The 21,244-nt window shown below is 42.7% G+C and overlaps 1 protein-coding gene and 1 long non-coding RNA gene across 8 annotated transcripts in view; one reads left to right on the top strand and one right to left on the bottom strand.

The window, feature by feature from the left end:
- Positions 1 to 19,501, bottom strand: part of LOC141049867 (uncharacterized) — a 192,469-nt gene extending 172,968 nt beyond the window's left edge. For both annotated transcript variants that reach the window (XR_012220459.1, XR_012220458.1), the window contains exon 1: positions 19,437 to 19,501. This is a non-coding gene — a long non-coding RNA (uncharacterized lncRNA). The remainder of the gene's footprint in view (positions 1 to 19,436) is intronic.
- A 641-nt stretch (positions 19,502 to 20,142) lies between these two features.
- The window catches only part of LOC141049788 (CTD small phosphatase-like protein 2-A), a 239,192-nt gene continuing 238,090 nt past the window's right edge, over positions 20,143 to 21,244 (top strand). For 2 of the 6 annotated variants that reach the window (XM_073546633.1, XM_073546629.1), the window contains exon 1: positions 20,436 to 20,600. The gene's annotated coding sequence lies outside the window, so the exon portion shown is untranslated. Of the gene's footprint in view, positions 20,343 to 20,419; positions 20,601 to 21,244 lie in introns of those variants that run through there. The other 4 variants (XM_073546573.1, XM_073546612.1, XM_073546602.1 and 1 more) reach the window with 4 other exon arrangements.

The following is a 21,244-nucleotide window of genomic DNA, read 5'->3' as shown; positions in this document are numbered from 1 at the left end:
GATGAAAGATACAAAGGATAGTTGATCATTAAGACCCTTTGGATATGTAGTTTGTAACCAGAAGATCCATTTTGTTTCTTTTTGAAGGATCATCTGGTCCCAATTGCCTCCACGTGTAGGTGGTCTTATTTTGTCAATACCCATAAATGTAATAGCCTTGGAGTTACCCTGATGGTATCCATTTATGTGGATAGCAATGGACGTATCTCTTTTATTACTGATGTCACGTATGTGTTCTCCTACTCTCCTCCGAAACTCTCTCCTGGTCTTTCCTACGTATTCCAGGCCGCATTCACATGTTGCCTTATACACCACTCCTGTGCTTTGGCAATTAATAAACTGTCTGATAGAGTACACCTTTCCAGTGTTATTACTTTTAAAGGTTTTACCCGGGGATATAGAAGCACAAGCTTTGCATTTCCCACATCTATGACATCCCAGTGGAGGTGACCCCAACCATGTCTGGTTGCGCGGATTCTGAAAATGACTGTGGACCAATCTATCCCTCAGTGACCTACCTCGACGAAAGGTGACCTGAGGGGTAGGGTCCACTGTATCCCTGACATCCAAGTCCATACACAACACTGCCCAGTGTCGTTCTAAGATTTTACGTATCTCTTTAGCCCCATTAAAAAACTTCGTTATGAACCTAGAGATATTATCCTCCCGTTTCGGAGGTGCATGGCTCAATAGATCTCTTCTGTTTTTTGTCAGAGAGTTTTGGTAGGCTTCCGTTAGCACATTCTTAGGATAGCCTCTATCCAAAAACCTTTGCCTTAAATCATCAGCCTGTTCCTTATAATTGGCTGTATTTGAGCAGTTCCGACGGATTCTAAGATATTGTCCCTTCGGAATGCCTCTCTTAAGGGAGTTGGGATGCCCACTTTCCCATCTTAAGAGGGAATTTGTAGCCGTAGGTTTACGGTAGTTTTTTGTCATGAGCTCACCATTCTCGTTCTTTTGGACTAGGATGTCTAGGAATGTCAGACTGCATTTATTAACCTCATAGGTAAAATGCAAACCAATCTCATTGTCATTTAGTCCCCCAACGAACTGACCAAAGTCAACCTCTGTACCCTTCCATATGACGAACACGTCGTCTATGTAACGTACCCACATCACTATCTTCTCGCTGAATTCAGTGAATGTATCATTGAACAATATATTCTCCTCCCACCAGCCCAGGAGCAAATTTGCATACGTAGGGGCACAGGGGCTCCCCATCGCAGTACCCCTGAGCTGGTGGAAGACCTTGTTATCAAACAAGAAGATATTGCTGTTTAGGCAAAATTCCAAAGCTTTCATGACGAACTCATTATGTCTATGGTATTGACAACCTCTTGTATGTAAATAACTATCAACTGCTTTAAGACCAGCATCATGAGGGATTGAGGAGTATAATGCTTCCACATCTATACTTCCCATTATCATATCAGCATCTAAACATACACCATCTAGTTTCCCAAGAAAGTCGGTAGTGTCACGCACATATGAATTTAGAGACAGGACAAATGGTCTGAGTATCTGATCGAGATATAGACCCAAATTTTGTGTAATACTGTTAATACCTGCTACAATCGGTCTCCCCTTAAGGGGATTCGTGCCTTTGTGAATTTTCGGAAGGCAATAAAACGTAGCCATAACAGGGTGCACTGGAATGAGAAAATCTCTCTCATTCACATCAATTACACCAGCATCAAAGCCTTCATTAATCAAGTTTGTTAGATTATGAACAATATTATTAGTGGGATTACTCTGGACCACTTCATAGTTTTCACCATCATTCAATATTGCCATACACATGGACTTATATTGCATTATGTCCATCACCACTACATTTCCTCCCTTATCTGAAGGTTTAATTATGATGCTTTTGTCCTGCTCCAAAATCTTCAAACTACCCATTTCCTTATTTGTAAAATTGTGAAAGTTAGCCTTAAAGGTACTTGACAAGTTCATTAAATCATTCGACACAAGATTGACAAAGACATCTATCGAGCTTAAATATCCCGTTGGGGGTGGCATTTTTGTACTCTTGTTCTTTAATTTTGTAAATGGACCCACTCCTCTATCATTGGGGTTCACATCTCCCAAATGATACAAGAAGCGTACGTCCGCCAATAACCCGTCATCAATGCCAAGCTCTGTCGATGTCTTTTTGTCCTCTCTTATAAAATGCTTTCGTCATTTCAATTTTCGTGCGAATAGGTGCAGATCTTTAATTGTCTCAAAGCAGTCATAATCAGTTGTGGGAACAAAGGATAACCCTTTACTTAGAACGCACATTTCAATTTCCGTTAATGGTCGTGTAGAGAGATTAACTACTTGAGGTTCTAAGGGGCGTTGTGGGTGTTCTGTCGATTTCTTAGGGGGTAGCTGAGGTCTAAAAAATCTCCCTGCGGGGACCTTCTACTACTCCCTCTATTACCACCCCTGTTTCCTCTACCTCTACCTCTTCCCCTCTGATACCTAAATAAATAATCTTTATTTTTTTATTTTATTTATTTATTTTTTTAATTTTTATATAGCGCTAACATATTCCGCAGCGCTTCACAGTTTGCACACATTATCATCACTGTCCCCGATGAGGCTCACAATCTAAATTCCCTATCAGTATGTCTTTAAAGTGTGGGAGGAAACCGGAGTACCCGGAGGAAACCCACGCAAACACGGGGAGAACATACAAACTCCTTGCAGATGTTGTCCTTGGTGGGATTCGAACCCAGGACCCCAGCGCTGCAAGGCTGCAGCGCTATCTAGATACCTAGATACCTAGACTTTGTCTCAGTATCTGACACCTCCGCTTCAGAGGAGGAGATGTCTGTTTCTGGTATTTTAAAGTTACGACCAATGGATACTGAATATGCTTTATTTTCTCTGAATTCCAGAAGGTCTCTATTATAGATTTTATGTTTCCGTTCTTTCAAATGATATTGAAATCTTTCAAGGCTATTTTGCAGACTCAGCTCTTTAGCTGCAAAATCTGGTTCACTTGAGAATTTTTTCGTGACTTCTATCTGTTCTTTTAAAGTCTCGTTTAATTTATTTAGGGTCACCTTCTCTTCATCTAATAATAGTTTCATAAGTCTAAGGGAACTTTCTGTTGCTTCTTTTTCCCACTTTGCTATAAGACCTGGGTTCTTGTATCTATAACCCGGTGCCAGAGTGATTCTTAAATGTCGTGGGACTATTCCTGCTCTGATATAATTGTCCAAACTTTGGACCTCCCACCAGGATGAAACTTGATCTTTATACGTTTTTGTCAATTCCTTGAAAGCAGCAGTGTATGAAGGAGTATATCTCTTCTGTATAAACGTACGGTCCGAAAAAACGTCTCGTGCCTCAGATACCCAAGCATTGGTATCAATCCCTACTGTTAGAAATCCTGCCATAATCTTCAATCAAAATATATATACAGCACTAGGATATCCACTTCCCAAATTGTTTAACCAGCCTATGGATAGAATAATTAAAATATACCTTTTATTGATATTTTTAAAAAATAAAGTGCAAGGTGCTCAAGTAACGTTAAACACAACAAAGAAGAACGCATAAATGAAAACAGCTAGTATTGCCCATCGTTACTGAGTATCCCAATTATCAAGCATATTCTTTGAGTGGGGACGTCATCTGCGCAGGTCTTAGGGTGCCAATCTCCGCGGTAGGTAGGGAGAGGTAGTCTAGGAACTGTTATAGGGAAAATGTAGTGGCACCCCTTTCACTTTTTCGGTGGTATAAGGCCCATCTGGTCAAAGTAAGTCGGTACTGTCATAGCAATAATTTTCATAACTGCCTATTTTTCTAGAACTGATATATTTCTGAAGGAGTCTGTTGATTCTGCAGTTGTATTAACTAAAACCCCTGATTTAATATGGAACTAATCCCGTATATATGAATTCCTGCACATGATTGTAGTAGGGGATACTTCAAAATATGATAAATATCTCCAAGAATTAAAACTCTAGAGGGGCTCCCACAATTAGCATGAGATGATATTTTGCTGTTGTATGGATGGTAATGATAGGCGCATATATAGTGCAACAGGGGCTGTATGATGCCGCAATTAAATGACGCCAATATATTAATATAAAGTATATATATCATTTTCCCTTTGGAGGAGGCAGCGCTGTGTGCGCATGCCCAGTTGGTGGTGCGCGCTCTCAGCGTGTGAAGCGCTCTGTTGGGCGAGCACGCTGGTGACGCGCGCGACCCGAACACAGGATGTGAGGTGGATCAGGGACCGGAAGTGACGGCTTCCCGAGACGCCACGGCGCCAACACTTAAAAGGAGGCATGCATGAGTGTATGTACACATAATGTCGGATGAAGTATAGAACGGCCATGCGTGATACACCATTCAGATGAAGCCCATTGGACTCCCCTGATGAGATAGGACGAAACGCGTCGGGAGAAAAGGGGTGTCGCGCCTACTAGTCACGGAGATGGCAATCAATCAAAAAATGACCCTGCTAATTGGGTGAGATTGTTCCGTGTTGTATATAATACTTTGGTGTCTAGATATTGGTCTCACCATATAAGAGACGGTCTATCCAAGATATTTATGCATACTTCGTGGATTCAGATTTGTTGCTGATATATAAGGAGGGTATGCGAGATTAAATCTTTTATAGGACACTTGATACATTTCTATCTGATATACTATGTATGTGTCATAGAACCTGCAGCGAACGTAATAACTGAGGTTATGTGGTTCTGTTTTATGTTGTATAGCAGTATTGTACCCTGTAGTATACAGTACTCCAGATGAGGAGAGGGAAACGGGTATGCCATATTTGGGAACATACCGATGGCATGACACCGGTTTCCAATAAAAACGGCCAACGCTATGATATGATAAGTCTAGAGACTATTTTGAGAAATTCTTATGTCTTTTGAAAAGGTTGGTTGTTCTGGACTGATTTAAAATACCCAAAGAATATGTTTGATAATTGGGATACTCAGTAACGATGGGCAATACTAGCTGTTTTCATTTATGCGTTCTTCTTTGTTGTGTTTAACGTTACTTGAGCACCTTGCACTTTATTTTTTAAAAATATCAATAAAAGGTATATTTTAATTATTCTATCCATTGGCTGGTTAAACAATTTGGGAAGTGGATATCCTAGTGCTGTATATATATTTTGATTGAAGATTATGGCAGGATTTCTAACAGTAGGGATTGATACCAATGCTTGGGTATCTGAGGCACGAGACGTTTTTTCGGACCGTACGTTTATACAGAAGAGATATACTCCTTCATACACTGCTGCTTTCAAGGAATTGACAAAAACGTATAAAGATCAAGTTTCATCCTGGTGGGAGGTCCAAAGTTTGGACAATTATATCAGAGCAGGAATAGTCCCACGACATTTAAGAATCACTCTGGCACCGGGTTATAGATACAAGAACCCAGGTCTTATAGCAAAGTGGGAAAAAGAAGCAACAGAAAGTTCCCTTAGACTTATGAAACTATTATTAGATGAAGAGAAGGTGACCCTAAATAAATTAAACGAGACTTTAAAAGAACAGATAGAAGTCACGAAAAAATTCTCAAGTGAACCAGATTTTGCAGCTAAAGAGCTGAGTCTGCAAAATAGCCTTGAAAGATTTCAATATCATTTGAAAGAACGGAAACATAAAATCTATAATAGAGACCTTCTGGATTTCAGAGAAAATAAAGCATATTCAGTATCCATTGGTCGTAACTAGAGTTGAGCGATACCGTCCGATACTTCAAAGTATCGTATCGGATGGTATCGGCCGATCTTTAAAAAAAGTATCGGTATCGCCGATTCCGATACCGGAAGTCCCATTCAAGTCTATGGGACTTCCGGTATTGGAATAAGAAAAACCCTTTCCTGCCCTTGTACAGCCTCTCTGGGGTCTGTACGGGCCTTTCGGGGGGCTGTGCCGGCCTGCCAGGGGGTCTGTGCAGGCTCCGGTGGTCTGTGCCGGCCTGCCGGGGGGCTGTGCCGGCCTGCCGGTGGTCTGTGCAGGCTCCGGTGGGCTGTGCCGGCCTGCCGGGGGGCTGTGCCGGCCTGCCGGGGGGCTGTGCAGGCTCCGGGGGGCTGTGCCGGCCTGCCGGGGGGCTGTGCAGGCTCCGGGGGGCTGTGCCGGCCTGCCGGGGGGCTGTGCCGGCCTGCCGGTGGTCTGTGCAGGCTTCGGGGGTCTGTGCAGGCATCGTCCGATGGGACTACAAGTCCCATCGGGCGATGCCTGCTACCATGACAGTGATTGACACATTAGCCAATGATGGGACAGTAGTAGTCCCATCATCCGGCTAATGTGTTAAATGTAAAAAAAAAAAAAAAAAAAAAAATTACATGCTACATACATACTACATACTACATACATGCTACATTCATACTACATACTACATACATGCTACATTCATACTACATAAATACTACATGCAACATACATACTACATATATACTACATACATACTACATGCATGCTACATACATACTGCATGCTACATACATACTACATGCTACATACATACCACATATATACTACATACATACTACATACATACTACATGCATGCTACATGCATGCTACATGCTACATACATAACACATATATACTACATGCATGCTACATACATACTACATGCTACATACATACCACATACATACTACATGCATGCTACATACATACTACATGCTACATACTACATATATACTACATGCATGCTACATACATACTACATGATACATACTACATATATACTACATGCATGCTACATACATACTACATGCTACATACATACTACATATATACTACATGCATGCTACATACATACTGCATGCTACATACATACTACATGCTACATACATACCACATATATACTACATACATACTACATACATACTACATGCATGCTACATGCATGCTACATGCTACATACATAACACATATATACTACATGCATGCTACATACATACTACATGCTACATACATACCACATACATACTACATGCATGCTACATACATACTACATGCATGCTACATACATACTACATGCTACATACTACATATATACTACATGCATGCTACATACATACTACATGATACATACTACATATATACTACATGCATGCTACATACATACTACATATATACTACATGCTACATACATACTACATACATACTACATGCATGCTACATACATACTGCATGCTACATACATACTACATGCTACATACATACCACATATATACTACATACATACTACATACAATACATTCATACAATACATACATAGACATACAGTACATATAACATAGAGTAACATACTTACCAATACTTGTCACATTGTTCCCCGAAGCCATTGTCTTTTCCGGAATAAATATTAACATAACAAACCACAAAAATACTCACCCACGATCCGAAGCAGTCCACGAGTGTGTCCCACGACGATCTTGGGTAGAGAACTGCAGCATCAGCTGATGCTGCCGTTCTCTACGGGCTGCAGGAATCCAATGACGGAAGGTAAGTATCCTTCCGCACTGTATTCCTCCGCCACTTAAAAAAAAAAAAGTCCCTAGTCTCACTTTATGCCATTGCTGTGTGGGAATTTCCCACACAGCAATGGCATAAAGTGAGACTAGGGACTTTTTTTTTTAAGTGGCGGAGGAATACAGTGCGGAAGGATACCTACCTTCCGTCATTGGATTCCTGCAGCCCGTGGAGAACGGCAGCATCATCTGATGCTGCAGTTCTCTACCCAAGATCGTCGTGGGACACACTCGTGGACTGCTTCGGATCGTGGGTGAGTATTTTTGTGGTTTGTTATGTTAATATTTATTCCGGAAAAGACAATGGCTTCGGGGAACAATGTGACAAGTATTGGTAAGTATGTTACTCTATGTTATATGTACTGTATGTCTATGTATGTATTGTATGAATGTATTGTATGTATGTAGTATATATGTGGTATGTATGTAGCATGTAGTATGTATGTAGTATGTATGTAGCATGCATGTAGCATGCAGTATGTATGTAGCATGCATGTAGTATATATGTAGTATGTATGTAGCATGCATGTAGTATATATGTAGTATGTATGTAGCATGTAGTATGTATGTATGTAGTATGTATGTAGTATGTATGTGGTATGTATGTAGCATGTAGTATGTATGTAGCATGCATGTAGTATGTATGTAGCATGCATGTAGTATGTATGTAGTATGTATGTAGTATGTAGCATGTATGTAGTATGTATGTGGTATGTATGTAGCATGTAGTATGTATGTAGCATGCATGTAGTATATATGTAGTATGTATGTAGTATGTATGTGGTATGTATGTAGCATGTAGTATGTATGTAGCATGTATGTAGCATGCATGTAGTATGTATGTAGCATGCATGTAGTATGTATGTAGCATGTATGTAGTATGTATGTAGTATATATGTAGTATGTATGTAGCATGTAGCATGCATGTAGTATATATGTGGTATGTATGTAGCATGTAGTATGTATGTAGCATGCATGTAGTATGTATGTAGTATTTTTTTTTATTTTTTTTTTAACATTTAACACATTAGCCGGATGATGGGACTACTACTGTCCCATCATTGGCTAATGTGTCAATCACTGTCATGGTAGCAGGCATCGCCCGATGGGACTTGTAGTCCCATCGGACGATGCTTGCACAGACCCCCGGACATCAGCACAGCCCCCCGGCAGGCCGGCACAGCCCCCCGGCAGGCCGGTACAGACCCCCACAGGGTGCACAGCCCCCCGGCAGGCCGGCACAGCCCCCCGGCAGGCCGGTACAGACCCCCACAGGGTGCACAGACCACCGGCAGGCCGGCACAGCCCCCCGGCAGGCCGGTACAGACCCCCACAGGGTGCACAGACCACCGGCAGGCCGGCACAGCCCCCCGGCAGGCCGGTACAGACCCCGGGCAGTCCACACAGCCCCCCGGCAGGCCGGCACAGCCACCCGGCAGGCCGGCACAGCCCCCCGGCAGGCCGGCAGAGACCCCCGGAAGGCCCGAAATGACGGCGCATCATGATGCGCACACACCGCGCATCATGATGACGTCAGTCTGTCAATCAACTTTGAACTTCCGATTCCGATGCCGAATTCCGATATTGAAAAAATATCGGAAGTCGGTATCGGAATTCCGATACAGCAAGTATCGGCCGATACCCGATACTTGCGGTATCGGAATGCTCAACACTAGTCGTAACTTTAAAATACCAGAAACAGACATCTCCTCCTCTGAAGCGGAGGTGTCAGATACTGAGACAAAGTCTAGGTATCAGAGGGGAAGAGGTAGAGGTAGAGGAAACAGGGGTGGTAATAGAGGGAGTAGTAGAAGGTCCCCGCAGGGAGATTTTTTAGACCTCAGCTACCCCCTAAGAAATCGACAGAACACCCACAACGCCCCTAAGAACCTCAAGTAGTTAATCTCTCTACACGACCATTAACGGAAATTGAAATGTGCGTTCTAAGTAAAGGGTTATCCTTTGTTCCCACAACTGATTATGACTGCTTTGAGACAATTAAAGATCTGCACCTATTCGCACGAAAATTGAAATGGCGAAAGCATTTTATAAGAGAGGACAAAAAGACATCGACAGAGCTTGGCATTGATGACGGTTTATTGGCGGACGTACGCTTCTTGTATCATTTGGGAGATGTGAACCCCAATGATAGAGGAGTGGGTCCATTTACAAAATTAAAGAACAAGAGTACAAAAATGCCACCCCCAACGGGAGATTTAAGCTCGATAGATGTCTTTGTCAATCTTGTGTCGAATGATTTAATGAACTTGTCAAGTACCTTTAAGGCTAACTTTCACAATTTTACAAATAAGGAAATGGGTAGTTTGAAGATTTTGGAGCAGGACAAAAGCATCATAATTAAACCTTCAGATAAGGGAGGAAATGTAGTGGTGATGGACATAATGCAATATAAGTCCATGTGTATGGCAATATTGAATGATGGTCAAAACTATGAAGTGGTCCAGAGTAATCCCACTAATAATATTGTTCATAATCTAACAAACTTGATTAATGAAGGCTTTGATGCTGGTGTAATTGATGTGAATGAGAGAGATTTTCTCATTCCAGTGCACCCTGTTATGGCTACGTTTTATTGCCTTCCGAAAATTCACAAAGGCACGAATCCCCTTAAGGGGAGACCGATTGTAGCAGGTATTAACAGTATTACACAAAATTTGGGTCTATATCTCGATCAGATACTCAGACCATTTGTCCTGTCTCTAAATTCATATGTGCGTGACACTACCGACTTTCTTGGGAAACTAGATGGTGTATGTTTAGATGCTGATATGATAATGGGAAGTATAGATGTGGAAGCATTATACTCCTCAATCCCTCATGATGCTGGTCTTAAAGCAGTTGATAGTTATTTACATACAAGAGGTTGTCAATACCATAGACATAATGAGTTCGTCATGAAAGCTTTGGAATTTTGCCTAAACAGCAATATCTTCTTGTTTGATAACAAGGTCTTCCACCAGCTCAGGGGTACTGCGATGGGGAGCCCCTGTGCCCCTACGTATGCAAATTTGCTCCTGGGCTGGTGGGAGGAGAATATAGTGTTCAATGATACATTCACTGAATTCAGCGAGAAGATAGTGATGTGGGTACGTTACATAGACGACGTGTTCGTCATATGGAAGGGTACAGAGGTTGACTTTGGTCAGTTCGTTGGGGGACTAAATGACAATGAGATTGGTTTGCATTTTACCTATGAGGTTAATAAATGCAGTCTGACATTCCTAGACATCCTAGTCCAAAAGAACGAGAATGGTGAGCTCATGACAAAAAACTACCGTAAACCTACGGCTACAAATTCCCTCTTAAGATGGGAAAGTGGGCATCCCAACTCCCTTAAGAGAGGCATTCCGAAGGGACAATATCTTAGAATCCGTCGGAACTGCTCAAATACAGCCAATTATAAGGAACAGGCTGATGATTTAAGGCAAAGGTTTTTGGATAGAGGCTATCCTAAGAATGTGCTAACGGAAGCCTACCAAAACTCTCTGACAAAAAACAGAAGAGATCTATTGAGCCATGCACCTCCGAAACGGGAGGATAATATCTCTAGGTTCATAACGAAGTTTTTTAATGGGGCTAAAGAGATACGTAAAATCTTAGAACGACACTGGGCAGTGTTGTGTATGGACTTGGATGTCAGGGATACAGTGGGCCCTACCCCTCAGGTCACCTTTCGTCGAGGTAGGTCACTGAGGGATAGATTGGTCCACAGTCATTTTCAGAATCCGTGCAACCAGACATGGTTGGGGTCACCTCCACTGGGATGTCATAGATGTGGGAAATGCAAAGCTTGTGCTTCTATATCCCCAGGTAAAACCTTTAAAAGTAATAACACTGGAAAGGTGTACTCTATCAGACAGTTTATTAATTGCCAAAGCACAGGAGTGGTGTATAAGGCAACATGTGAATGCGGCCTGGAATACGTAGGAAAGACCAGGAGAGAGTTTCGGAGGAGAGTAGGAGAACACATACGTGACATCAGTAATAAAAGAGATACGTCCATTGCTAACCACATAAATGGATACCATCAGGGTAACTCCAAGGCTATTACATTTATGGGTATTGACAAAATAAGACCACCTACACGTGGAGGCAATTGGGACCAGATGATCCTTCAAAAAGAAACAAAATGGATCTTCTGGTTACAAACTACATATCCAAAGGGTCTTAATGATCAACTATCCTTTGTATCTTTCATCTAGCAAAGGGATTAATAGGGTCAGCAGTGAGGGAAAGCCGACGTTGAGTGGGGACGCCATCTGCGCAGGTCTTAGGGTGCCAATCTCCGCGGTAGGTAGGGAGAGGTAGTCTAGGAACTGTTATAGGGAGAATGTAGTGGCACCCCTTTCACTTTTTCGGTGGTATAAGGCCCATCTGGTCAAAGTAAGTCGGTACTGTCATAGCAATAATTTTCATAACTGCCTATTTTTCTAGAACTGATATATTTCTGAAGGAGTCTGTTGATTCTGCAGTTGTATTAACTAAAACCCCTGATTTAATATGGAACTAATCCCGTATATATGAATTCCTGCACATGATTGTAGTAGGGGATACTTCAAAATATGATAAATATCTCCAAGAATTAAAACTCTAGAGGGGCTCCCACAATTAGCATGAGATGATATTTTGCTGTTGTATGGATGGTAATGATAGGCGCATATATAGTGCAACAGGGGCTGTATGATGCCGCAATTAAATGACGCCAATATATTAATATAAAGTATATATATCATTTTCCCTTTGGAGGAGGCAGCGCTGTGTGCGCATGCCCAGTTGGTGGTGCGCGCTCTCAGCGTGTGACGCGCTCTGTTGGGCGAGCACGCTGGTGACGCGCGCGACCCGAACACAGGATGTGAGGTGGATCAGGGACCGGAAGTGACGGCTTCCCGAGACGCCACGGCGCCAACACTTAAAAGGAGGCATGCATGAGTGTATGTACACATAATGTCGGATGAAGTATAGAACGGCCATGCGTGATACACCATTCAGATGAACCCCACTGGACTCCCCTGATGAGATAGGACGAAACGCGTCGGGAGAAAAGGGGTGTCGCGCCTACTAGTCACGGAGATGGCAATCAATCAAAAAATGACCCTGCTAATTGGGCGAGATTGTTCCGTGTTGTATATAATACTTTGGTGTCTAGATATTGGTCTCACCATATAAGAGACGGTCTATCCAAGATATTTATGCATACTTGGTGGATTCAGATTTGTTGCTGATATATAAGGAGGGTATGCGAGATTATATCTTTTATAGGACACTTGATACATTTCTATCTGATATACTATGTATGTGTCATAGAACCTGCAGCGAACGTAATAACTGAGGTTCTGTGGTTCTGTTTTATGTTGTATAGCAGTATTGTACCCTGTAGTATACAGTACTCCAGATGAGGAGAGGGAAACGGGTATGCCATATTTGGGAACATACCGATGGCATGACACCGGTTTCCAATAAAAACGGCCAACGCTATGAAATGATAAGTCTAGAGACTATTTTGAGAAATTCTTATGTCTTTTGAAAAGGTTGGTTGTTCTGGACTGATTTAAAATACCCAAAGAATATGCTTGATAATTGGGATACTCAGTAACGATGGGCAATACTAGCTGTTTTCATTTATGCGTTCTTCTTTGTTGTGTTTAACGTTACTTGAGCACCTTGCACTTTATTTTTTAAAAATATCAATAAAAGGCGTTTTTCACTATAATGGAAAGACTATTCGTCCCTTATATGTACGTTTCCGTGAGCACTTTAACTCTATCACCTCAGGTAAAGGGGTCCCGAGATTAATTGAACATATAAGAAAAAAACATGCAGGTAGTCCTGAAGTTTTACGGTTCGCAGGGATTGAAACCGTTAAAATGCCTGCACAAGGAGGGGACCTAAATAAATTATTATTAAGAAAGGAGGCTAGATGGATTATTCGGACTCGTGCTCAAGGTCAATCAGGTTTCAATGATAAAATCGACATGGCTGTGTTTTTGTGATTTTTTTATTTGTTTTTTTAAAAGTCTGTCTTTTGCAATTTTTTTGCTTTCCACTTGTTCATAATTAATGAGATGCTGTCAACTGATGTTTGGTGGGTGGGACAAGGCCAATGGTTCCTTTTAAATATGTTGTGAGCTTTGTCCTACATATGACCTGTTGAAGCGCAATGTAAGCCCAAAACGATCGTCGTCTGCATTTGCTCCATGGTTTTATCTGCCTGCTGTTGGTAACTTGATGCCACAATAAAGGATTATTTTGCACGGGACGGTATGTGCCTATCCACTTTCTTCTCTATGGATATACAGACTATTTTCCTTGGAAGTGGCACCCGTGTTCCCTGATGTGTGTGCAGCTTCATTAACCCGAGGTCATACAGCTGTGCCTTTGTCCTGCTTTTTCTCTTCTATGGTATGTGATTTATAAACTCCTGTGAAGCCCTTGGGGGTTCAAAGTGCTCACCACACATCTAAATAAGTTCCTTAGGGGGTCTAGTGTTCAAAATGGGATCACTTTTGGGGGGATTTCCACTGTTTAGGCACATCAAGGGCTCGTCAAACGCAACATGGCGTCCGATCTCAATTCCAGCCAATTTTAGGTTGAAATAGTCAAATGGCGCTCCTTCCCTTTCGAGCCCTGCCGTGCACCCAAACAGTGGTCCCCCACATATAGGGTATCAGCGTACTCAGGACAAATTGGACAACAACTTTTGGGGTCCAATTTCTCCTCTTACCCTTGGGAAAATAAAAAATCGAGGACTAAACGGTCATGTTTGTGGAAAAAATATGATTTTTTATTTTCACGCCTGGAAATTTTAAATTTCTGTGAAGCACTGGGGGTTCAAAGTGCTCACCACACATCTAGATAAGTTCCTTGGGGGGGTCTAGTTTCCAAAATGGTGTCACTTGTGGGGGTTTCCACTGTTTAGGCACATCAGGGGCTCTCCAAACGCAACATGGTGTCCAATCTCAATTCCAGTCAATTTTGCTTTGAAAAAGTAAAACGACGCTCCTTCCCTTCTGAGCTCTGCCATGCGCCCAAATAGTGGTTTACCTGCATATATGGGGCATCGGCTTACTCAGGACAAATTATTCAACAACTTTTGGGGTTCAATTTCTCCTGTTACTCTTAGTAAAATAAAAAAAAATTGGATCTGAATTTTTTTTTATGAACAAAAGCTAAATGTTCATATTTTTAAACATTTCAAAAATTCCAGTGAAGCACCTGAAGGGTTAAAAAAAAAAATTTGAATGTGGTATTGAGCACCTTGAGGGATGCAGGTTTTATAATGGTGTAATTTTTGGGTATTTTCTATCATATAGACCCCTCAAAGTGACTTCAAATGTGAGGTGGTCCCTAAAAAAATAAATGGTGTTGTAAAAATTAGAAATTGCTGTTCAAATTTTAACCCTTATAACTTCCTAACAAAAAATGATTTTGGTTCCAAAATTGTGCTGATATAAAGTAGACATGTGGGAAATGTTATTTATTATGTATTTTGTGTGACATATCTGTGATTTAAGGGCATGAAAATTCAAAGTCATATACAGCTCCCATAGGGCTCCCATATCATATACAGCCCCCCCATAGGGCTCCCATATCATATACAGCCCCCCCATAGGGCTCCCATTAAATACGCAGCATGTGAGCGCACCTGTTTTGAACAAGTTTTCTTTAAACCCAAGAAAAATGATATTAGTATAAGACATGTAATTAGAATAAAAATCTAAATTTTTTTTGCAAGCAAATAACTGTAATAACTAACAAAGCACTGCTATAATTACATATAATTCTCTTAAAATTTTTGTTTCACTCACCTTTTTCGTTCTAAAATTTTACAACCTGAATGACCATGGCTTGCCCCCCCCCCAGTTTTGATTCTGGGTACGCCCATGTATAGCGGTCAGAATTGTAATTGGCCTGGTCATTAACGTGCAAACCACCCTCTGGATTAAAGGGGTTAATTGAAATAAACACACCCCACTCTCATTTTCCCATTTATTACTGTAAAAATGAAAAAAAAAAAAAAAAAAACATCACCTGTCTGACAATAATTCATTTGTACCACTCTGTAATCCATCTCTGCTGCATCTGGATGCCTTGGTGAATGATGGCATCCATGATACACAGACACTGAGCAATGAGATCACCACTGGCACCATGAGAAAATTCTCGTGGTGCTAGTGGTGATATCATGAAGGTTACCCCAGTTCACCAGCCAGCTCACAGTGAACTGAGAGTGGGAAGAGCTGGCAGTGACCGGCTGTAACCTCCATGACATTTCAGCTCGTCACTGAATCTGCGTCCCATTAATGACAATGGGATGCCAAACCAAATGTATACACAACACCTGAAGGCTATGTGCACACGTAACGGAACTCTCGCGGAAATTACCGCGAGAGTTCCGGAATTCCATTCTGTGGGAAAATCGCATTTTAAATTCCCACGATTTTCCCGCGGAAAAACTAGCATTTTGCAAGCGTAATTAGCTTGCAGAATGCTAGCGTTTTCCAAGCGATCTGTAGCATCGCTTGGAGAACTGATTGACAGGTTGTCACACTCATCAAACATAGTGTTTGACAAGTGTGACCAACTTTTTACTACTGAGGCCGCCTATGCAGCATCAGTAGTAAAAGATAGAATGTAAAAAAAAATAAAAAATGGTGTTATTCTTACCTTCCGACGTCCCGCGCAGCAGTTCCCAGTAATCCTTTGCGAAAATGCCCGCGATGGCGTCCGTTCTCGCGGGATCGCGACATCTCGCGGTAATTCGCGATGATGTCGCGCGAATGACCGCGAGACTTCGCGATCCCGCGAGAACGGACGTCATCGCGGGCATTTTCGCAAAGGATTACTGGGAACGAGAGCGTGGAGAGAGGCTGGAAGGCTGCGCGGGACACCGGAAGGTGAGAATAACAATATTTTTTATTTTAAATTCTATTTTTTACAGGGATATGGTACCCAAAGCCCGGAGGACAGTCTCCTCTCCTCCGGACCGTGGGTACCATCCGCAAATGTTCTGCTTACTTTCCGCATGGTGTGCACAGCCACATGCGGGAAGTAAGCGGAACAATGCATTCCTATGGGTGTGGGATCGCCGCGATTCCGCAAAATAATGAGCATGCTGCGTTTTTTACCGCGAAGCGATTCCGCCACGGTAAAAACCGCAGCATTAGCACAGCATTGCAGAATCCCATAGGAATGCATGGGATGCTTATTTTTCGCGGTTAAAACCGCCGCGGAAACGCGAAAAAAAGCCACGTGTGAACTCAGCCTAAGGCTAGTTTCACACTAGCGTTACCTGGCACAGCGCATGGGCGTCGCTAAGCTGCACCCCTGGCCGCACCCCCTCCGGTCAGCTCCTCCTCTGATCGCGTGACGCTGTATGCGATCAGCGTACCCTATATTTAGCATTGGCTACACTTTTGCCGGCGCTTGGGCCCTTTTGGCGCTGCAACGAGCGCACAAAAATGCAACACAGTGAGTTTTTGTGCGCTCGCCGCAGCGCCAAAATAATAATAATCTTTATTTTTATATAGCGCTAACATATTCCGCAGCGCTTTACAGTTTGCACACATTTTCATCACTGTCCCCGATGGGGGCTCACAATCTAAATTCCCTATCAGTATGTCTTTGAAGTGTGGGAGGAAACCGGAGTACCCGGAGGAAACCCACGCAAACACGGGGAGAACATACAAACTCCTTGCAGATGTTGTCCTTGGTGGGATTCAAACCCAGGACCCCAGCGCTGCAAGGCTGCAGCGCTAACCACTGAGCCACCGTGCTGCCCTCAGGGCGTAACCGCCGCCAAAATTATACCAGCGTATGGCCAGTGTACCCAATGCTAAATATAGGGTACGCTGATCGCATGCAGCGTCATGCGATCAGAGGAGGAGGTGAACGGAGAGGGCGCAGCCGGGGCGGAGCCTAGCAGCTGCCGTGTGCTGCGCACGATAACGCTAGTGTGAAACTAGCCTAAGGGGTGACAAAAAGCTTCCCAAAAAGCTAAACAGAGGGGCAGACACCATGAGAAGTGGCATCAATTGACCCACAGTAGAAATTTGCTAATTTATTTAAATAATTAAAAAAATTGGCGTGGGGACCCCTCTATTCTTGATAGCCAGCCTTGCTGAAGTTGACAGCTGAGGTTTGTAGCCCCCAGCTGTGAATTTTGCCTGGCTGGTTATTAAAAATACAGGGGAACCCATGCGGTTTGTGTTTAAATTATTTATTTACAGTGATAAATACTCCCATCAGCCACTCCTGCTCTCACTGTTATTAGCGGCAGCAGGCATAAGCTGATGGTAGCAGTAGTCTCATGAGCCAACGCCAATGACTGGAGGTAAACTTTATACCTCAGATCACACAAGGATTGCACATGGACACAAACACATGATATTACACATGTCACACGGATGTCACATGCATACACACAAATGGCACACGGACACGGACCACAGATCTAATCAGTACTGATTTTTTCAGTACCCAAATCTTCAGGAAGTGTGAAGGAGGCCTAAGTAGCAAAGTAGTGGTTCAGGTCTCTACTCAACCAGTTTTTAACTGCATCTGTATTCTAAAAATGCATATATAGTAAAAAACATTAGTTGTCCAAGGATCCGAGTGGGTCTTCTTCCTTTCTGGATCTAGCTGAAGTTACAAGCTTTGCAAACAAAATTGTTACGTCTGTCTCCATACCCTTGGTTGTAAAAAAAATAAATACTGTATCTAGAACAAAACTCAGCTCATTGGAATAACATGATAAGCAAACTAAAAAAAAAAAAACCTAAAGACTGCCACTGCCATAGAGTAACTTTCTTCACTAGAATGAGATGATCAATGGGAGAGTATTATAAATGTATTAGGCCGGTTTCACACTAGCGCATTTTCAGCGCGCGCACGGCCGGGGGTAGCTCCGCCCCCGATCCGGCTCTCTGCCCGGCGTGCCCGCCCCTTCCTTGTAGCGCCGCCTCCTAGCGGACAGCGGCGCCTGCGATCGGCGCACCCTATCTTTAGCATAGGGTGCGCCGATCGTGCGCAGGCCGTGCGCTAGTTGCGCTTTGACCTGCGCTGCGCACTTTTGACGGTGCGCCGTGCGTGCCAAAATCCGAAAAGTTTGATTTTGGCGCGCACGGCGCACCGTCAAAAGTGCGCAGCGCAGGTCAAAGCGCAACTAGCGCACGGCCTGCGCACGATCGGCGCACCCTATGCTAAAGATAGGGTGCGCCGATCGCAGGCGCCGCTGTCCGCTAGGAGGCGGCGCTACAAGGAAGGGGCGGGCACGCCGGGCAGAGAGCCGGATCGGGGGCGGAGCTACCCCCGGCCGTGCGCGCGTTGAAAATGCGCTAGTGTGAAACCGGCCTAAGGCGTCATTTATACATTCTTGAGTCACATGTTCATAATCTAATGAGACGTTCACATATTTGTGTTTTTTGTATATCGTGTGTCTGTAAAAATCATGGACATGTGTCCATTTTTGATCTGAGTTATGGATCAAAATTACCCATGTGTTCCAAAGGACAGGCAGTTTTATTTTTTTTTTTTGGTGAAAGTCACTGATGGTAAAAACTGACACGATGATGAAACAATGATAACACTAAGATCCAAAACATTGGTGAACAAAGGATTGCTTTTGGTCCTGGCACAGATCACTTCAGTGACCTGCACTGCATTCATGGGGTGACAGAATCCATTCCATTAGGACACATCCATACCAACTGTAAGGTTATGTGCGCATGTTGAGGATTTGCTTGCGGAAATTTCTGCTCGGTTTCTGCATCTTTTGGCAGAAAACGCAGTGGAAATTCCATGTGTTTTTTCTGCAGATTGTGTGCGTTTTTTATGCGGATTTATTAGCTAAATAAAGATATATTATTTAAAAAAAAAATGTAATTTTGAATTCCTACCTCCATTGTTGATGTGCTTCAACCAAGATAGGCTCTATTCTAGATTCTCCGCCCACACATACTTCCTCCTTCTGACATCATTTCCTTTGACAAATCCGCAAACCTTTTTACACCTGCGTTTTTGCAGCAGACTTGACTGACTCAATGGAAGTCAATGGGTGAAAAACACTTCAGATCCGCAAAAAGAACTGACATGCTGCGGAAAATAAAATGCTGCGATTAAATTTCCATATCATGTGCACAACACGTCAGGATTCTCATTGATTACCCTTGCTTTAGTAATCCTTTGCATTTTGGGTGCATTTCCGAGCAGAAAAAAATGCTGCAGAATCGCAACAAATCTGCATTGTGTGCATATAGCCTAAGGGTACGCGCAGACGATCAGTAATTGCTGCGGGTTTGACGCTTTGTACTGATGCAGCGTCAAACCCGCAGCGTCCAGACGTTACAGCATAGTGGATGGATTTCAAGAAATCCCATACCCACCGCGGCTCACCTGCAGACACAGACATGTGGTGCGTCTCTATATTTTATGTTAATCATAATCTATTCCAAAGGAAAAGAATCAAAAAATGACACAAAATAGAACAGCCCATAGGAAGAGATATGTTAACGTAAAAACTTCTCTATATAACTTTTTTTATATGTTGCCCTTGGCTTGTAGGCCCCAATCTGAAGAGGCACTGGGAATTCCGGCAGGTAGCAGGGAATCGGCAGTGCTTCCGTCTTGTGGCCATAGAATGTTGTTGACAATGGACCAGGGTCCTGCAAATTGGTTTGCTCATCACTTTGGCTACAGACCCTAACATGGTGTAGCCAATAGCTAAATGCAGTTCAACACAAATGTGCTTTTAATTTCCATGAAGTCTTGCCCAATGGAGTTTTCACATGTTGTTGTCCAATGAGGTTTGTTTAAATTTCCTAATTATTCAGTGGTTTTGCTGCATTTTTTTGGTTTTTTTTTACTGCAAGGTGTGAACACAACCTAAATCACCCGATCAGAAATGGTATTGATAGCCACCAGTAAAAGTGTAATGAGCTTACCCTGGTGAGAGTGATTACTAATTACTGTTAGCTGGATAGAGAAAAAAGAAAGACAATCAATTCCTCTGGTTGAACGTGCAACACTGGACGCAGTGTCCAGATTTTATTTATGTTTTTGTGGTAAGCAAGTAACATTTTCCCATTTTAAGTTTTATATAGGGTTTGTGCTAAATACGATGTATATTCCGTGTTAGGGAGGTTTTGCAATATGTTTACCTTGTTTCAATTCCTTCCCATTGCCCCTCTTCTCTAGGCGGTTCCCCCATTGGCAGAGTCATGGCTGTGGGTTGCCTGTACAATGTTACATGACCACAGTCGGTAATTTCCACTACCCATGCTGAGCTCAACTGTGGTGGGCAATGATTCTCTGGAATCTGAAAATGAAATGAGTCCTGAATAGTTTATACCTCTGAAAACAGAGGGTGCATAAAGGCGTTTTATGGTTTGAGGATTTTCCCCGTGTTGTGTGATGTAATTGCCAGACGTGCGCGGTTTGCGTACTGGGGTTTTGTAGGGGATTCATGGCATGCTGTGATGGTGTGCTGATTTCATGGGTGTTAAGATATCGAAGCTTTATTCACTCATATTGACTTCTCCATATTGTTTTACTGTGAAATGGGTTTTAGCTTTATGTTCAAACAGCAGATTTTTTGCACAGTCCTGTTCTGTACGTCTCAATGTCTCTTTCCATTAAGGCTACGTTCAGTATTTTGTCAGTATTTTACCTCAGTATGTGTAATCCAAAACCAGGAGTGGGTGATAAA

Source organism: Dendrobates tinctorius, unplaced genomic scaffold (assembly GCF_039654945.1).
Source record: "Dendrobates tinctorius isolate UK_male_01 unplaced genomic scaffold, ASM3965494v1 ptg000011l, whole genome shotgun sequence".
Lineage (NCBI taxonomy): Eukaryota > Metazoa > Chordata > Amphibia > Anura > Dendrobatidae > Dendrobates > Dendrobates tinctorius.
Note: the sequence above shows the minus strand (reverse complement) of the source record. Positions and strands in the feature narration are given on the sequence as shown.